This window comes from Streptopelia decaocto (genome assembly GCF_964273445.1).
Source record: "Streptopelia decaocto genome assembly, contig: HAP1_SCAFFOLD_45, whole genome shotgun sequence".
NCBI lineage: Eukaryota > Metazoa > Chordata > Aves > Columbiformes > Columbidae > Streptopelia > Streptopelia decaocto.
The window spans coordinates 1084699-1102088 of record NW_028117033.1 but is presented as its reverse complement, the minus strand read 5'-3'; the positions used below and the strand labels follow the sequence as shown (position 1 = coordinate 1102088).

At 52.0% G+C, this 17390-nt stretch overlaps 2 long non-coding RNA genes across 6 annotated transcripts in view; one reads left to right on the top strand and one right to left on the bottom strand.

Moving 5' to 3' along the window:
* Positions 1 to 17390, top strand: part of LOC309451968 — a 163209-nt gene that overhangs the window by 92343 nt on the left and 53476 nt on the right. The gene's annotated exons all lie outside the window — the stretch shown is intronic.
* Positions 1471 to 17390, bottom strand: part of LOC309451970 — a 626315-nt gene continuing 610395 nt past the window's right edge. For 2 of the 3 annotated variants that reach the window (XR_014186373.1, XR_014186374.1), the window contains exons 2-3: positions 4206 to 4489; positions 2611 to 2821 (exon numbers count right to left, since the gene is read on the bottom strand). This is a non-coding gene — a long non-coding RNA (uncharacterized lncRNA). Of the gene's footprint in view, positions 1691 to 2610; positions 2822 to 4205; positions 4490 to 17390 lie in introns of those variants that run through there. The other variant, XR_014186372.1, reaches the window with a different exon arrangement.

The window sequence follows — 17390 nt, the reverse complement described above, 5'->3', positions numbered from 1 at the left end:
GCCCTTTCCGTGAGGACATAAAGCTACTGGAGAGTGTCCAGAAGAGGCTGCGGAGCTGGTGGAGGGTTTGGAAAGGAAGAGATACGAGGAACGGCTGAAGTCACTGGGTTTGTTCAGCCTGGAGAAGAGAAGACTGAGGGGAGACCTCACGGCGGCTGCAGCTTCCTCACAAGGGGAGGAGGAGGGACAGACACTGAACTCTTTCGTGACCAACGACGGAACCCGAGGGAAGGACAGGAAGATGTGCCAGGGGAGGGGCAGCTTGGACATAGGAAAAGGTTCTTCACCCAGAGGTGCTGGGCAGTGGAGCAACTCCCCAGGGAGCTGGGGCTCTGGAGCTGGAGAAGAGGAGACTGAGGGGTGACCTCAATTCATGGTGATCAGTATGGAAAGAGGCAGTGTCAGGAGGATGGAGCCAGGCTCTGCTGGTGACAACCAGTGACAGGACAAGGGGCAACGAGTCCAAACTGGAACACAGGAGGTTCCACTTAAATATGAGAAGAAACTTCTTCCTGGTGAGGGTGGCAGAGCCTGGCCCAGGCTGCCCAGGGAGGTTGTGGAGTCTCCTTCTCTGCAGACATTCCAACCCGCCTGGACACCTTCCCGTGTAACCTCAGCTGGGTGTTCCTGCTCCGGGGGGATTGCACTGGGTGAGCTTTCCAGGTCCCTTCCAACCCCTGACACTCTGTGATTCTGCGAGGTGAAGGGCAGACAGTGCCAGCCCTTGGGGTACCCTGTGTTTTGAAGGCACCATGGGAAACAGATTCTTCTCGGGGCTCTGGTGAGACCTATCCCCCGAGGAACATATTTTGGTGCTGGGGCAGGGAGGAGTGTGGACAGGCAGCCCGGCCCCTGGGTCCTCTGCCCTGCTCGAGGAGGGGAGGTTGTTCCCTGTACGATGGGCTCAGCACTCCTGGGCTCACAGGAGATGTCACCACCTCCAGAAGCCATCTGCTGTTCCCAAGGCCACCAGTGCAGCAAGTCAACATTTATTTGATGCAACCAGTCTGCTACAGCCAGTAATCCTGTGTAAAATCGATGAAAATTACCACTGTGCTTTATTACAATGTGCCATATAACAACCAGGCATGACAAATTCCTCTGTTTGCCCTGTGAAATCACATTTGTGGCACTTAGATTGTGACGTTGTTGCATTGCAGAATAAAATAAGAGAACTGGAAAAGGAGGTTGAGATTTTACAGGATGCAAAGGCGATCGCGCAAGAAGTAACTACTGTTCAAGCAGACGGTGCTATGAGCTGCAGGATAATGCAGACCGGCTGCTGGCATCTATTGCTAAGGAACAAAAGGAAAAATGTGCCAAAAGTGAGTTTTTGTGTTCTCAGGTTTGTACTCTTACCACAAACCACACTTGGAATCCCGAGGAATGGGATGGAAATATTTGGAGTGGATCCTCAGACTCCAATATTCAGTCTGAACTTGATCCTGACTTAAATGGCAGGGAGGTGGCGGGAGCACAACCCCCCATACAAATGATGCTGCAGCAGGAACAAGCAGATGAGGGGGCGGATCGCACATACTCACTCTCCGAAGGAGTTAACGGCATTTTCAGAGATCTCTCAGCAGACAAGTGGGGAAGGAATTCCGGCACAGATTTTGCCAGCTTAGGATAGTGGAGCTGTGTCTATCCATTTATCGGCAGATGAACAAGATTTCTTAAGCCCTATAGCCTATGGTGATCAGATACAACAACGATATGCTCAGCTGCAAACTGTCAGAGGTCCGGACAGGCAAGATATTATTGCACCTACGCTATATCAATGTTTGTGTGCAGCAGTTTTAACAGCATACGCTGTGTTGTCCCGTGGAAATTGGTGCACAATGGAGGAAAGTATTGATTTAGATTGGGGTGGTGTATGTATTGATTATGGATCCGATTCGGACAGGGTAGCAGTGCCAAGTGCTACAGGTAATGCCGGCACTCTGGCAAATGCCTTGAGGGGAACTGGGGCTGTAATTTCAGGACCCTCTGTTTGGGTGGTGGAGAATGGAAATCCGGCAACACTGAGCAGAGTTACAGCACAGGCGAGTGTTGGAGCGATAAAGGACTCAGCAAAACAAGTCGATTCAATGTGAATCACGCCAAAGCCATTTATTACAGAAACAAGCCTCCTTATATATGCAACTATATTCTAATCACGCGTCCATGCTCCAAGCATGGATTCGCTAAATGAGTATCGTGGGCTGTCCGTGCGCTGGAGTCTCACTGATGATGCGCCCGATGATTCACGCCACGCCATGCCCGCAGATTGTGGAACGGCCCTCTTTCTCACAGCAGGTTCTGTTCTCAGCTTCCCAAAGCGGCCTTGAGATTCCTTTGAGCCAGACTAATTCAGCAACAGATCTTTATCCATCAAAACCCCACCACAGGCGATGAGAACACTAGTGTGGGATGACTTAGTACAAGCTGGTATCCCACCATCAGAAATAAGCGGGATCATACCATCACAAAGTTTTTGCCGCTTGTAAAAGTTTATGCTTATGCAAAAAAGCCAACCAGCCCCAGCCCCCCTGCCCACACTGCACCCCCCCTCCACCCCCCCTGCCACCCCAGTGCGAGACCAGTTTGCCTTTACCTGGCAACAAAGCCATAGACTTGCCGAGTATTGTCTCAGAGATACAAACACGGTCCCTTCGTTTGCCACCAGATGATAGTAGCTGATACAGCACTATGGTCGGGTACTGTTACTGATTGCCATGATATTGATGATCTGTTGATTGTGGCAGCATCACAACAAGAAACTGAAGCAGCCGCTGAATTTTTGAAGGTGCTTTTGCAGGACAAGGGCTGGGCAATTACTCTGAAGAAAATGCAGGGCCCTTGTGCTACCGTACTATTTTTAGAAATAGTTTGGCATAGGCAGTTTAGAGAAACACCAGCTAAAGTACAGCACACAGTGCAGCAGCTTTCTTACTAGCTCTAATAAAACAATTACCTGCCTTTTTAGGATTTTTAGGGCATTGGAGAATTTTCATCCCTACATCTCCTGCGGAGGAGGAGTCCCCTTGTGAAGGGTTAATAGCAGAGCACAATAAAGTTGATTCATTTGAGTCCCAAACCAGTAAGAAAGCAGATAATGTGACCTCTGCTGAGCTGCACGCTCAGGCTCTAAATGTGCATATAGCTTGTGGACGTGGATCAGCTTATGCTGCACACGCATGGGACACTGGTCACAATCAAACCCCTTCGCTGTTGTATACTTGTAGAACATGCTCACATCATTGTGCTGCTTGTACACAGCTGCATTTAAGAGCATGGGGAAAGGTAAAACGCTGTCAGTGGGCCTTGAATACCTGTCAGGTTGATTATATTGGCCACGTACCCCATCTAGGGCCTGGCAACATGTATACACTTCTGTGGATACAGTGTCAGCACCAACTACAGGGGAAATGAAATTATTCCCACCAGTGCATTGTGAAGTGGGACTGCAGCCTATTGATCTAGATGTAAAAATTCATACGACTCCAGAGAATGCTGTGTGGTTTTGTACCCTGACCTCCTCCTATGTTACATCCTTTGCTAACGTCAGATTCTCGAGCTCCTGTATGTCAGGTATCTTCAGTGAACACCTGTGTTTTATCTAGAGGAGACAGCTCTGGAACAATGTTATTGGTGTCAAAGACTCACCATCCGACTGAAGTCCAATCTGAAAAAGTGCAGGCCACGACTTTCCAGTCTGTGTAGGCAATGAGCCCACAGCAGGTTGTTAAACCCAGAGTGACACCAGCTGACGGAGCTGGAGCAGCAGCGTGTGTATTACTGGAAGGTGACATCATCTCACATCTTTGGAACTAATGCGGCAAGTGAAACCATCTACTGATAATGCCTGGCTGAATAGCTCGTGTAACTCCTTGGCAAGATGAATGGGACACCTGATTATTGCAGAAATATGTTTTTTCCTTTTTCTGTATGTGTTTATTGTGTGCCCCTGTAAATTGCTCTGTGCTACACCTCACAAGCACAAATGAACAACGCTGGCTTCGTTGGCCCCAGCAGAAGCAAGAACCTGAGCGAGGGGGTGGAATATATGGGGAGATAGCGAAAGATTTGGCAAGGTGATTAGTTAAATGTAAATACACTCCAGTGACTTGCACCTGCCTGTAGAAAGGGATCACACAGACACTTTTAAATTAGCCAGTGTCACACGCTGCCTGTAAAACATCTCCACCTACAGACACACTCACCCATCCTGCGCAGCACTCAGAACCTCCTCATCCACCACAGCTCAGGTGGGAACAAAACGAATCCTCCTGCTCTCCCCACACCGAGAGCAGCCAGTTTTCCCTGCAAGCACAACAGCAGCTCGTGCGCTGCATCTCCCAACCACGCTCGGTACCGCAGAAGCTTCGGCAGCGCTAACCAGGACAGTCTGTACTTGTGCAAGTGATGAGCTCGGTCTCAGCACAAGGGCCGGGACGGCTGCAGCGCACAGGGAGAGCGTTGTAGCTGTTTCTCCTGGAAGGCAGGGCTGCAGGAAAGGAAATAAATTAGTTTTTCAGGAACAAGAAGAACACATTCAAATCACCAGGGAAAATCTGGAACAAAACACTAAAAGCCCAGGTTTTGCAGGGAGCTGGAAAAAACACCTAAAACCTGTCCCCGGACTCTTCCGTTTTCCGTCTTGCAGACAATTTCCTCACTCATCGACAAGGGCACGTGAACACTCCAGGGGTCTGTCTGTCTACTGCGGGTAAACACAAACACCACCTTTTCAGCTGGTCCATATATCCCCAGATAGAAGCAAATGAACTCAAACGCTGTCGCCTGCCAAGAGCTTTGTCACCTCAAACATTATCTGCAGGGCCCGCTGGACAACTGCAGAGCGGGCGACTCACCCATCCTGGGCCACAACCTCGGCTGCCTGGAACGTTCACGGCTCTCTCAGAAATCTGGGCAGGAGTCAAAACCATTCTGGTTCAAGAGCAAGACCAGCTCGAGCTCAAGTTTCCTTTTGCATTCTCACACCTGGAAGCTCAATCATAAAGGCTCCACGGGTCCACACCAACGGAGCTCTCCCAACAGGCACTTCCAGTCATTCATGCCCAAGCCAACACGTCACTGGAACCTGGCTACGCATTTTCAAACAATGTCCTTCTGGAGTCCAACCGATGCTGGGGTCGATTTTCTCCTTCAGAAACCCACAAAAATCCAAGCAATACAAGACGTGCTCCTCTCTGCTCCAACAGCTCTCAACCTCCTGCACTTCAGCTTTCATGGCATTGCAGAAATAACAGAACAAACCCCAACGCAAAAGATTCAAGCAGAGCACCCTCCTTAAAAAGCAAATCCCAACATGAGTGCTCATTGCAATCAAAGGAAGCTGGGACACCGCCCTTCAAACGCTCTGGCTGTGCAGCCTGGACGAGACGGTGTCTGCGGTTCAGCAACATCCACGCTCGTCACGACCGGCTGGTGCCGTCACCCCCAAATCTCAGCAGCAGCTTTTGTTAACTCCGGTTAACAGCTTTGGGTACCCAGAGCTGCCTTCAGCTCATGTGAAAGCGTCTCCTCGTAACGCCCAGTGTGAGCCCAAGAACGACGCCTCCCTAACGCACACACTGAGGAACCTCAAACAGTGCCCCCTTCTCCATGGGCTGCGTCACAGCCTGTGACAGAAAGGGGATTCCACAGCCTGGAAAAGCTCCCCAAGGAACTGGAGATTCCTGGGTCTCAGAGTAATTCTAGAGCTCAAGTGGTGACAGACATCAGCTCCAGCTCAGATAATACATGCCAACACCCATCACTGACCCAAGAAGGCAGCTCCTCCCGTCCTGCCCAATGGCTTCAAACCCAACACACTTTGTCCCTCCAACAGGACGCAGCTTATTTCTCTGTCTTCCTTGAGATGAACTAGAGATAACTGAAAAAGTCTCTGTCCCGGCTCTGAAAAAAACCCCAGCCCGAAGATCCCAACTCTCCTTAAAGACACAGCATGACGCTAATGGAATAGTTTCATTGACCAGTCTGGGTGTCAGTCAAGCTCTGCCCCATCCATCCCCTCTTCCCAGCTCCTCACACCCGCGGGCAGAGCTCAGACCTTGGCTCTCAGACACCAACAACTAAAAACTTTAACTCTGTCCCTGGTGTTCCTCTTGTTCTCAAACTGAATCCAAACAATGACTGTGCCAGCTATGAAAAAGAAAGGCTTCTAACTACATGGAGAAAATTGACTCACTTTCCAGGCGTCTCACCTACACAAACCAGATTCTAAAGGCTGATGCACTTCCCCGGGCACAAACCAGCCATGTAGCCAAAGCATGAAAACTCTGCCCCATTGCTGCCATGGTTGTTACCTGAAAACGATTCACCTGTGCTGCTGGTGCTCAAGGGAGACAGAACACAGAACAGCATCCACCACCTCTGACTATTTCTTGGAGCTTAATCCAGCAACAACCACAATTCTCAGCTGCCCAGTGCTTTACATGGAAATGCAAATGCAACAGGCAGTGCTAGAATCTGGATCACAGACATTTTGGGGTTCTTTGAGCTTGCTTTCACAAGCAGAGCAGAATTGGCTCCAACTAAAGTGGTATCTCCCCTCTTTGGCTAAATATCTAGTTTGAGTTAGCCAAAGGCCAGTGACCAATGAAGACTGAACACCTACCCCTGGGATTGCCCCCAGGCTCAGGAACAGGATTACACCAAGAGGCTTGATCACCATGGACTGCAGGAACCAAACAGGGAGTCAAACATGGGTGAGGAGCTTCCATGGCATGTTGTGATCTCCTTCTTCCTCAGTCACCTGCAGTGATGGGAGGGGGTGAGGTAATGACACAAGACACATACAAAGGTGTACGTTCCCACAGCTAGATATGGAACATGGGTGACCTTTTTGCTGAGACCTAGCAGGTTTGCAGGCAAATAGTATTTATGACTTGTCTGTGTAACACCACCAAGGCACAAAAAGCTTTTGAAAAGCCTCTGAGATGATCTTGGGTACAATCACACGTGAATAACCTATTAAAATATGAGTGTTTATTCCCTCAAGCAGACAGACAGTGACAACTTACCTCTGAGACAGCCCAAGGCTCATAACCAGGATCCAGCTGAGAAGCTCGATCAGCTCTGCCAATGCCATGGCTTGGAGTCAAGTACAGATCAGAGAGGTTTCCAGGCTCACAGAGCAATACTCCTGCATTTCGAGTAAAAAAGGACATAAAGAAGAGAGAAAAAACAAAAAAAAACACAGCACAACATATTTAGGACAACAATGCCCATATATTGCAGAGAAATTGCCCTATTTAGGGAGAAAACTGGAAAAATGACTAAATACTCCAAATATTTGGGGGCTAAATTGGCCAATACAGGCAAAAGATTCTGAGTATTTGGGCTAAAAGTGGCCAAAAGAGGCAAAAACGTCCACATTTGGGAGCAAAAATGCTGGCAAAGGTGAAAATATTCTGTATTTGGGAACACGGCACCTCCATTAGGGGAAAAAAAGGGCAAAAGCACCTGAGTATATCCGGTAAAAAGAGCCAGAAATAATAAAGCACCACTAGATTTGGATCAAAACTGGCCAAAAAGGGGTATAACATCCCCAGATTTGGAGTGAAATTGGACCAGAAAGTCAAAGTATGCCCAGATTTGAGTAAAAAGCGGCCAAAAGTGGCCCAAACACCCCCAGATTTGGGTATAAACTGGACTGCAAAGCCAAAGAACTCCCAGATCTAGGCAGAAATGAACCCAAAGGGCACAAATGTGCCCAGATTTAGCTCAAAACTGGCCCAAAGGGCCAAAGCAATCCCAGCTTTGATTTGCAACAGGCCCAAAGGCTCAAAGCGTGCCCTGGGATGGGGCCGTGTGGCACGAGGCTGGGGGACAGGGAGGGCCCCACAGGGACTCAGTGCTGGTTTCTGCCCCTGTGCCACCACTCCCAGCCCCTGCTTGCCCAGAACTTGCCCCTGAAGCAGCCGCAGCCCCTCTCCCCTCCCTGCAAGGTGTCTGCCCCCTGCCCACACCCTGGTGCTGCCTGGCTCGCCCTGCCCAGCCCAGCCCGGCTGCTCTCCCGGCCCCGGCCCCAGCCCTGGCCCCACTGCTGCCCTGCTGAGCTGCTCGGGGCTGGTGCTGGCACTGCCCGCCCACCTGCTCCCTGCGCTCGGCTGGAGCAGCCTGGGCGTCCCGGGCTGGCAGGGACACCAGGAGGAGGAGGAGGGTGAGGACCATGGCCCCCACGCTCGCACCATGATGCTGCTGCTGCCAAGACACAGCACAGCACGTCACCGTGGGGCTGTGACTTCACAGTCACATTGGAATCACTAAATCTGCACACTACTGCATGGCCTTGTTGTACACGAGCATGGAAGGAACAGAAGTGGAGAAGGATGCACCTATTTGGGAGGCAGCACTGCCTATGGGAGTGCACAGGCTCTCACTTCTTGCTTCCCAGAAATCAATCAATCAATCGATCAATACCAAAAGCTCCATATTAAGACTAAATTAGAAAAAAAAAAGCGAACTTCAAGGGTCTTTACTTGTAACTATTTTTGTCAGGCAGCTGTCTAGGAAGAAACGAGCTTTTCCTGCTAGTTTTACCACAGCTTCAATGCCTTTAAAGCCACCACTTCTTACCTCTGCTGCTCCAACACAGCCTCACAGCCCAGCAAAGTCATAGTGCAGGCAGAAACCTTCATCATAAAAAGAGGGAGAGTCAGAAACACGTTACTCTCAAAAGCAGACACTGTCAACTACTCTTGCTCTTGCTTACCAAATTCAGATAGTGTTAGAAAACAACAACAAGGAAGCGAGATTCTTATTCTATGGACCCCATTATATGGACCATTCAACATCAAGTCCAACCAGAGTCTGAAACTCCGAATAAGAAATATCATCTTAAAATTTCTAGGAAAATGAAGGGCTTTCAAGTGGCGACATCAAAAAATGTTCATAAAAGCACCGCCATGCAAGTGCACAGCCCTGATCACAGACCACCTGCCCTGGTACCTAAGGCAGTGATGTTCTCAGCTGATTCGCAGTCACTGACATCTGAAAAACAGCACAAAGTCTCATTTGTTTTCGTGCCAAACATGTAGTTTGGAACTGAAACAGGCAAGAAAACCATCTACAGTCAGTCTGGTTTCATTTGAGGACATCAGGACAAGTTGAGTTCACATTCACCAGGAATCACAGCAGGTCCCACCCGTCCCTGCAGACCCCAACACCGCTCCTGTGCAGGGTCCCGAGGAGCAGTAAGCACAGAACAAGAAACCTCCCTTCCAAAGAAGGCCCACAGCTGCTCTTCCAACAAGCTGCATAAGCAGCAGCTGAGAACAACTTCTGCTGTAGCTGCACCCAGCTCTGCTGTCTGCAGAAGGAGACCAGCTCCTAAATGATCCCCAGCCCTACAGACACAGATCTTCCCCAGGGCAGGGATGAGGAAACACCAGAGTGCACGGACACCTGGTCATTCAGTTGAAGCTGCTGGGGAGAAGGACAGAGGACTAGAGAGAGACAAATCAGACAAGAGAGAAGACAGAGGAGCCCAGAGAGAAAGAAACACACAGGGAAAAGGATGGAGAGATGGAGAGATCAAGGCAGAAAGGGTCAAGGAGCTGATGAGACAGGGAGGAAGAAACAGCAGCGCTGAGGAGCAGGACAGAGGGATGGGGAGGCGGGAGGAGAAGAAGCAGGAAGGGGGTAGAGAAAGACAGGGAGGGGGATATACAGATGGAGAGACAAAAAGAAAGGCAGGGAACAGAACAAAGGGACTGAGAAACAAAGCAAAATTCAGATCAAAATGAAGAGACTGGAAAGGGAAAACATGCAGCAATGAGCTGGAGGAAGAGGAAAAGAGGGCTGAGGAGCAGGAAAGAGGAAGAGAAGACAAAGAAAAGGCAGAGCCAGCTGGACAGGGGTGATATAGTGAGAAGGGATGGGGCTGGGAACAGGCAAGGAAGACAGAAAGAAAACCAGGACAGAAAGACATCAAGAAGGCAAAGGGGCAGTAATCTGGACAGAGATGGAGAAAGAAGAACAGGGAAAGGGAAGACAGGCAGAAAGACAGAGAGGGAGCAGGAAAGACAAACAACAATAAGGGCTGGGGGCAGGACAGAGATTGGGGAAAAAATCCTGGGGTGGGCAGCAAGATGGAGAGGAAGTGAAAAAGAAGAGGGGCAGGAATAGATGCAGGGAGCAGGACAGAGGGATACGGTGAGAAATGATGGGGCACAGAGCAGGACAGAGCAACAGACCAGAATGACGACAAAGAGAAACCAGGGATGATGAGAACACAGAGGGGTGGAGACGGAGAGGGAGATACGAGAAACCCTGCACAGAGATTCAGAAGGGTGGAGGAATAGGTGAGGAAGCAGCAGAGGGACAGAGAGAGAAGAGATGAAGAGGAAGAAGGGTACAGCAGGAAAGAGGAGGGAGCAGGGAGGGACTGGGACACAAAACAGGGTGAAATGTCACCAAGGGCCCAGGAGTCACCACACTTTCTGCTCTCTGCACTGCCAGGCAAGCTGTGGAGTTCAGGCACTTCTGTCTGTCTGTCTTCTCCTCCCCTCCTATTCTGTAGCTCCAGTCGCTCGCCCATCCTGCACCTAAGAGAACACATCGGTGTTCTACAGCTCTTACACCACGAGGCTTCCCAGATACACACCACACACACACACTCTATGGCCGTACAGTAATTTTCCTCACTGACACAGACCCTGCGGGGCACGTTTGTGATCTGCTCTGCTGAGGCTGCTCACAGGGACTCTTCCTCACCCAGAGGGGCAGCTGTCTCTGTGCAGCTGCAGCAGCAGCTGTGGGGATCCCCTGCACTTCACCCTCCAGCTGCTTCCCCTTCTCCTGCTCTCTCCAGCTCCAGCCCCAGCAGCTCCTCTCCAGCAAGTGCCCCCTGCCCCCTCCCCCGCCCAGGAGAACAAGGCCAGAGCAGCCCACGCACACCTGAGCCAGAGGCAGCAACAACAGCCCCAGGGCCCCAGAGGGAGGAAAAAGGGCCCCAGGGCTGGGCCGGGGCTGCTCAGCCTTGGGGCAGCTCCACGGCCGCCATGGCAAAACTCACCCTGGCCGCCCGCACAGCAACCACCTGGGCTGTGCCACCATTGGTCGGGAGGGCTGTCAGTCTCCTCCCTTGAGCTGATCCTGCAGCTGATTGGCTGCCTGGGCTGTGACTCTCCCCTGGTTTGGGGCCCACCCTGCCCTGAGGCGATGCTTTCTCTGATTGGCTGCCTGAGGGGTCACTCCCTCCATAGTGTCTGCCTTCCCTGAGGCACTGTTTCCTCTGATTGGCTGTCTGGGATTTCCCACTTGCTCTCCCCACCAAATGATTGGTCAGAATGTTTGTCAATCATCCATGTGCCGCACTCCCACCAGGTGTGATTGTTGCGCCAGCACAGCCTGCCCCTGATCACTGCCCAGTTTGTCCCACTGTCATCAACTGTCCTGCAGGTCTCAAAGCTTGATTGGCTGCTTACATTTCAATCACATGACTTGCCCTGCCTCCTCAAATGTGATTGGCTGCATTTCATCCACTGACTGTCCACAGACTTCCGGGCGGTTGTTGCCGGGCAGCGAGCTCCACCTGAAAATGAGGCTGTGGGCCCTGAGCAAAGGCCATGGGTGATGAAAGACACGTGGGGACCCTAAACATGAGGATTTGGCCCCAGGAAGGAGGCTCTGGGCACTCAGAAGGACGGGCAGATGCTACAGATGGTGCTTTAGACCCTGACCACGAGGGCACCCTCTTGGTTCCCACCCGAGCTGGGTTTGGTGCCCGTGACCCCACGTTCCAGTGTCTGCTGTGCTGTCTGACCGCATGGGCCTCTTGTCCTGCCAAACTTCTGCTGCAAATCCTGCTGTAGGAAACAATCGCCTCGCCAAGAGAAGAGCCCGGGCAGGATCTCTCAGCAAAGTGTATTTTATAAACCATTTGGCAAGACCAGGTGTTCTACCCAAAGACAGGCACAGGGAATAGGACAAAACCCCCCGCTTACATATCCACCGATCCAGCTGCACATCCCTCCCCTGCTCCCCATCGGCTGGCACTGCAGGGTTACAGACTACCCACTGCTTGCCTCAGTCTACCTGTCTCATTCATCTAACTCTAACAACCCTCTAACCTTACTGATTTATTCAAAATATGGATTCCTGGCTCTTTGGTTACCCTTCCCCCTAGATTAACTTTTAAAATACAGTAATCAGTTTGGATTCTGGGATTATTTCAAATGGACTTTGTTTTACGTTACGGATTCGTAGGCTGATGTCTCTGAGTCCTTCCCCTGCTGGGGTCAGGTGCCAGATCAGTTCCAAAAACAACATTCCCCCTTCCAATGGCTCCTTACAACTCCACATTGAAACAGAAGAGACATCAAGATGGGCACACACAACACACAGCTCCCAAAACCCACCACAGAGACTTCTCAGAATGGGGATTTCTCCAATTGCCTCAAAACCCACAGAGAAGCAAACATCCCATAAATGAGACACACGAGGCCACCAAGAGTTTGTTTTTAACCGTGTCTTTGGCTTTTCTGCCCGCTGGTGCCCAGTGAGTGTTTCTGAGCAGCGATCCAGCCGTGGCACGCAGGTTGCAGCTCTTCCTCCAGGGGCCTGTGGGCAGGCGGGCCAGCAGCAGAGCTGCCCGTGGCTCTGGAAGGGCTCTCTGAGCTCTTCCTGCCACAGGCAGCACTGGCTGCTGGTGCCCTTGGGGCAGCTTGGTCCCTGATGGGGCAGCTTTGCTGCTTCCTGGACTCTTCCTCCTCCTCTTCCTCCTCTCCGGCATCACAGGCGTCAGATGCTGTGTCCTCCCTCATCCAGGCTGCAATCTGCCCCCGTCACCACCGACCGCTTTCCTCATCTGCATCTCCAGGGCACTGAAGCCTTCCTGCTCCTCCTCCTCCTCTGTGCTGAGGGGTCACAGTCCGTGATCTCCACAAATTGCCTGTGGAGATCATAGCGGCGCGGCGGTGATCTGCTCCGCTCCCTCTGCCTCAGCTGGGTCTGCCCCCGAGCAGCTGTGGGTGCAGAACGACACCGGGAGTTGCCGCTGGAGGGCCCTGGAGCTGCATCATGCCTTAGGGCTCGGTCACACCGTGGAGGACTTGTTCTCCAGCTCCTCGTCCTCCTTGCTGAGCGATGCTGGTCTGTGATCTCCAGAAACCGGCTGCGGAGATCATAGTCCCACCGCGGGGATCTGCTCCGATCTCTCCGCCTTGGCCGGGTTTGCCCCTGAGCAGCTCTGGTGGCAGGAAGAGACTGGGAGCTGCTGCTGGAGGGCACTGGAGGTGCTGGTGCAGGCTGGGCGCTGCCATCGGAGGGTCTTGGAGCTGCCTCGTCCCTGTGAGTGGGATCACAGCTCAGGGGACTGGTTCTCCCCCTCCTCCTGTCTGAGTGTTCGTAGTCCCCGGTCTCCACAACCCAGCTGCGGAGATCCTTGCCCCAGTGCGGGGATCTGCTCCTGGGCCGCTCCCTGGCACCGTTCTCCTGGCAGTGGGCAGAAGGGCTGAATCCCTGCTCCTCTTTGCTGCTGTCCTCTCGTGCAGAGTGGAGCACACGCTCACGGGGGTGACAGCGCAGCGGGCACGCAGCTTTCCTTCTGAACACCAGCCTGAGAAAGCCGTGGAAGAAGTGACGCAAGCAGGAGCCCACGGAGGAGCTGCTGTTGATCCTGCCTGGCCAGATGGGCCACGACCAGCCTGCAGCTGCCTCCTGCGCTCCTGCCCGGCTTTGCTGGCTGGTGATGGTTGGTGCGGATGAGCTGCTGTCCTCTGGAGAGTCCTCCATGCCCCCCACCATGTCCTGCAAAGAGAGCTGTGAGAAGCTCCTGCCCTTTCCTCCTGACAGGACCCACCAGTGGGGAACCCCCAGAAGCTGTGAGGGGACAGATAAGGGCTTCTCAAAGGCTCCTGGAGGCTGCAGAGGGGCCAAGGAGGACAAATGGGATGGATCCAGGTGGATGCTGGGCGTGGGAGCCGTGCTGCAACTGTGCAGAAAGCTGCCGTGTGGGAGGGAAAAGAGAGTGCTGCCAAGATTCCCAAAAGAAACCCGCTGTCCATCTGGTGCCCTGACCACCTCCTCACAGCCGCCTTAGTCCTATGGGGCAGATGCTGCGGTCCCACAGAACGCACCTGCTTGCTGCCGGCCGCCCACTGACTGAGGTGGGAACGGGCTTCTGGTGGTGCTGGTGAGGAAGAAGCCCTTTGTCCAACTTCCAAATCAGAGCACCTGGGGAAAAAAAGAGGGATCTCTGTTGAGGGCTGTTCTTGCAGCCTCCTCTGGGTTCCGGCATTTTCTTGGAACAGTTTATATGACAGGGAGAAGATGCAACTAAGACCACAAATGGGAAATGTGGTTGGGCTGAACAATGCAGGTAGTAATTGTCTGCTATGACAGAAACGCTCAGGAGGATGAGAAGAAAAATAGCAAGCCAGGAAAAGGAAATGTGTTCTGAACACAGTTTAAACTTGTGATTACCTGATGTAAAACAGTAAATAGGCTTGCTGCCTGAGGACTGTGTCACTGTTGCAAAGATTCACAGTCTCATCATTCATGTGGTACCACAGTCCATCACTGGCCTGCAAAGAAAAGCGTCGATATCTGGAGATGAATGGCACGGCTTCTCCACAAAACACAGGCCAAAAACTGCCAAACCAGAAGTGTTCAAAACATATGCATTCCAGCCCCTGAGGAAACCTTCTCCCCTCAAATCCTTGGCTGTCAGTAACACGGCCAGGAAAGTCAGTTTTCCCCAGGATACATTTTTCCCTTGTTCAGAAGGAAGTCGCTTTTCACCTTTATGTAGCAGAAGTAGTGTCCTGCACGGCAGCTGTCACCTTCATGCACCAGGACGGCGTATAATGAGTAGAGGAGCGGTTCTCCGGCTGCCTGAGACATGTACGGGCGAAGATCCAGGTACTGTGGGTACTCCACAACCTACGGAGAGACCAGGAGGGCTCAGCAATGACCCTGGAACACTTCAGGACACAGCAATATGTCATGAGTTGGGTGGCAGGAAACTCATCTGGACCAAAGCAGCTCTGTGGGAGCAGAGGACACATTTGTCTTCCCACAGGAACTGTCCCCAGAAGGGAACATGAAAATCTCAACATGAGCAGATTGCGACAGAGCGTCCGGCTTTGGGAAACCCGCTCCAGGAAGAGCACGTTGCACTCCAGTTGTGCACACACCTTGCTGATCTTGTCGCCGGTGAAAGCTTCAAACCTCTTCAGACACACCGTGAGAACCTTGGGCGCGCCATGGACTGTGAACCTCTTGGAGGCGGCAGTCGTCTTGTCACACCTTGAAAGCCAGGACAGAGCCAAGGGCTGAAACACACCATTTTTTCCCCCAAAGGCCAGACAGCCTTTCCTGTCTCACACATCCCTGTGCTCTTTTAAGGCTATTCAGTACCATAATGCCATGTTTAAAAACCTGCGTCTCATTACTGTGCCTTAATCCAATGTGAAAAGCTGACTTCTGCTCAATGACACCTTCACACAGGATCCAGTATGAATACATCATCAATAATAGCCTTACTTGCTACATTTAAAGCAGTTTTCACCATCCAGGTGCTCAGGTTTCACAAAGTCTTCCAGAGCTGCGGTGACAGATGCGGCTGCCTGGAGGAGTGAGAAGGGAGAGCCCTGAGCTCTGGGAAATTCCCACACCCAAACAGTTACGAGGAGTTTACGCAAAAAAAAAACAGCTCGATGACCCTGAGGAGACCCACTGTGAACCCGCAAGCAGCGCCCAGGAGGCAGAAAGAGGGTGTGATGCTGAACATCTCCCTCATTTCTCAGGGATTCACAGGGTTCTCCACCTCTTTGTGGCACCGCACAGTTCAGCTACGATGGTATGGGTGTCACCAGTGATGGAAACAACACCCCCACGAGCCTGGGAGCCAGACGGGTGTTGAGGGGGGGCAAGGGAAGAAGGAGGAGGGTATGTCACAGTGCAGAGAGGGGCACGTGTGCCTGTCCAGCTGAAACCAGCATCGACAGGGAGACCACTGCCATGGCCTCTGCAGAACACAGTCCATTCCACCTCCTGCCCACCACCAACCTCTCTTGTCAGACACAGTCTTAAGCCAACTGTGTGGAATCTGGAAAGCTACAGGGGCCTTGGGACATCTTGAAGCACAATTACAAACTCTCTTACTTTGATATCCAGAGGAACATCCAGGAAGGCCTCGTAGGAATCGGACACCGCTTGGCAGCTCCAGCATGTGACTGGAAGGCAGATGGAAATGCTCAGCAACAGGGGAAGTCAACTGACTGTGCCGGGTTACCCTCTTCACGCCCACTGCACCAATCACACCATCGGCTGTTGTCGCAGGCAGACAGGAGGGCACAGACAATTCCAAGGAGAGCAATAGCTGTGGAAAAGTACCTCTGGATCTCAGAAAGCCCCCAAAGATCTGATGGACGATGGTAGTGGCTTGAGAGGAGATGTCCAAGCTGCAAACCAATGGGAAGGTGGAGTTATCTCCTCCCAGAGTCTGGCTTTGTCTGAAAGCCCTGGGCATAGTTCTCCTTGAGGGGAGGACATCAAGGACTCCAAAGGGCTTGGGAACGCTGGAAACACAATTTGCTTGCTTACTCTCTGTTTCCTCTCAGACAAGCTCTCTGCATGGCATCCACGATGCAGCGTAAGAACTCGTGGGCATCCTCCTGCCTGCCATGCTCGAAATTTTCTCCTATTTCTAAGAAAGAAGAAGTTACTAGTTCTCTCCTACAAGAACGGCATCAATCATGTCACAGCACCTGCACGGACTCACGTGTGAGAACATCGACGACAGCCCAAGGCTCGATGGCACTGGCTGAGGAATGCAGAACCTGTTGAACGTGCTCTTCCATCCTGCACATCACGCAGAAGATTTTCCGGCGACCTGAAGAGGGAGGGAGGAATGGGAGAGGGAAGCTCCTGAGGTTTGCAAAATATCCACAGCGATGGGAAACGTAATTCAGGTCTTGCAGTTTAAGAATTCTCCATTCCTCCCAAGGTGCCCAAGTCCCAACAAGCCCGGGACATTTTAATGCACAGAAAACTTTCTTCAGGGGGATGCTGAACTGACGGAAGCTTTCTGTGCAATAAGCAAAGGAGTTTAACTTGCAGGAACAGGGACCAAGAGCCTGGGATAGAAAGAGGTGCCTTTCTGAAGATGAACACATCCAGATACAACAAGCTGCTTCTAGGCTTGAGTGTTCAGAGAACACCAACTCAGGGAGCTGACAAAGGAGGGCCACTTTTCTCCTAGATCGGCTTCCAGATTCTGGAAGCCCTTGGGCCCTGCTCAACAGATGTACAAGGAATGTTGCCAAAAGTACTCACAGGCCCGGCTGTGCTCCCCAGAGAGCAGGTAGTTGGCCAGAGGCGGGGTGTAGGTCAGGCACTGCAGGACGGAGTTGAGGAAGCACGTGTTGCCC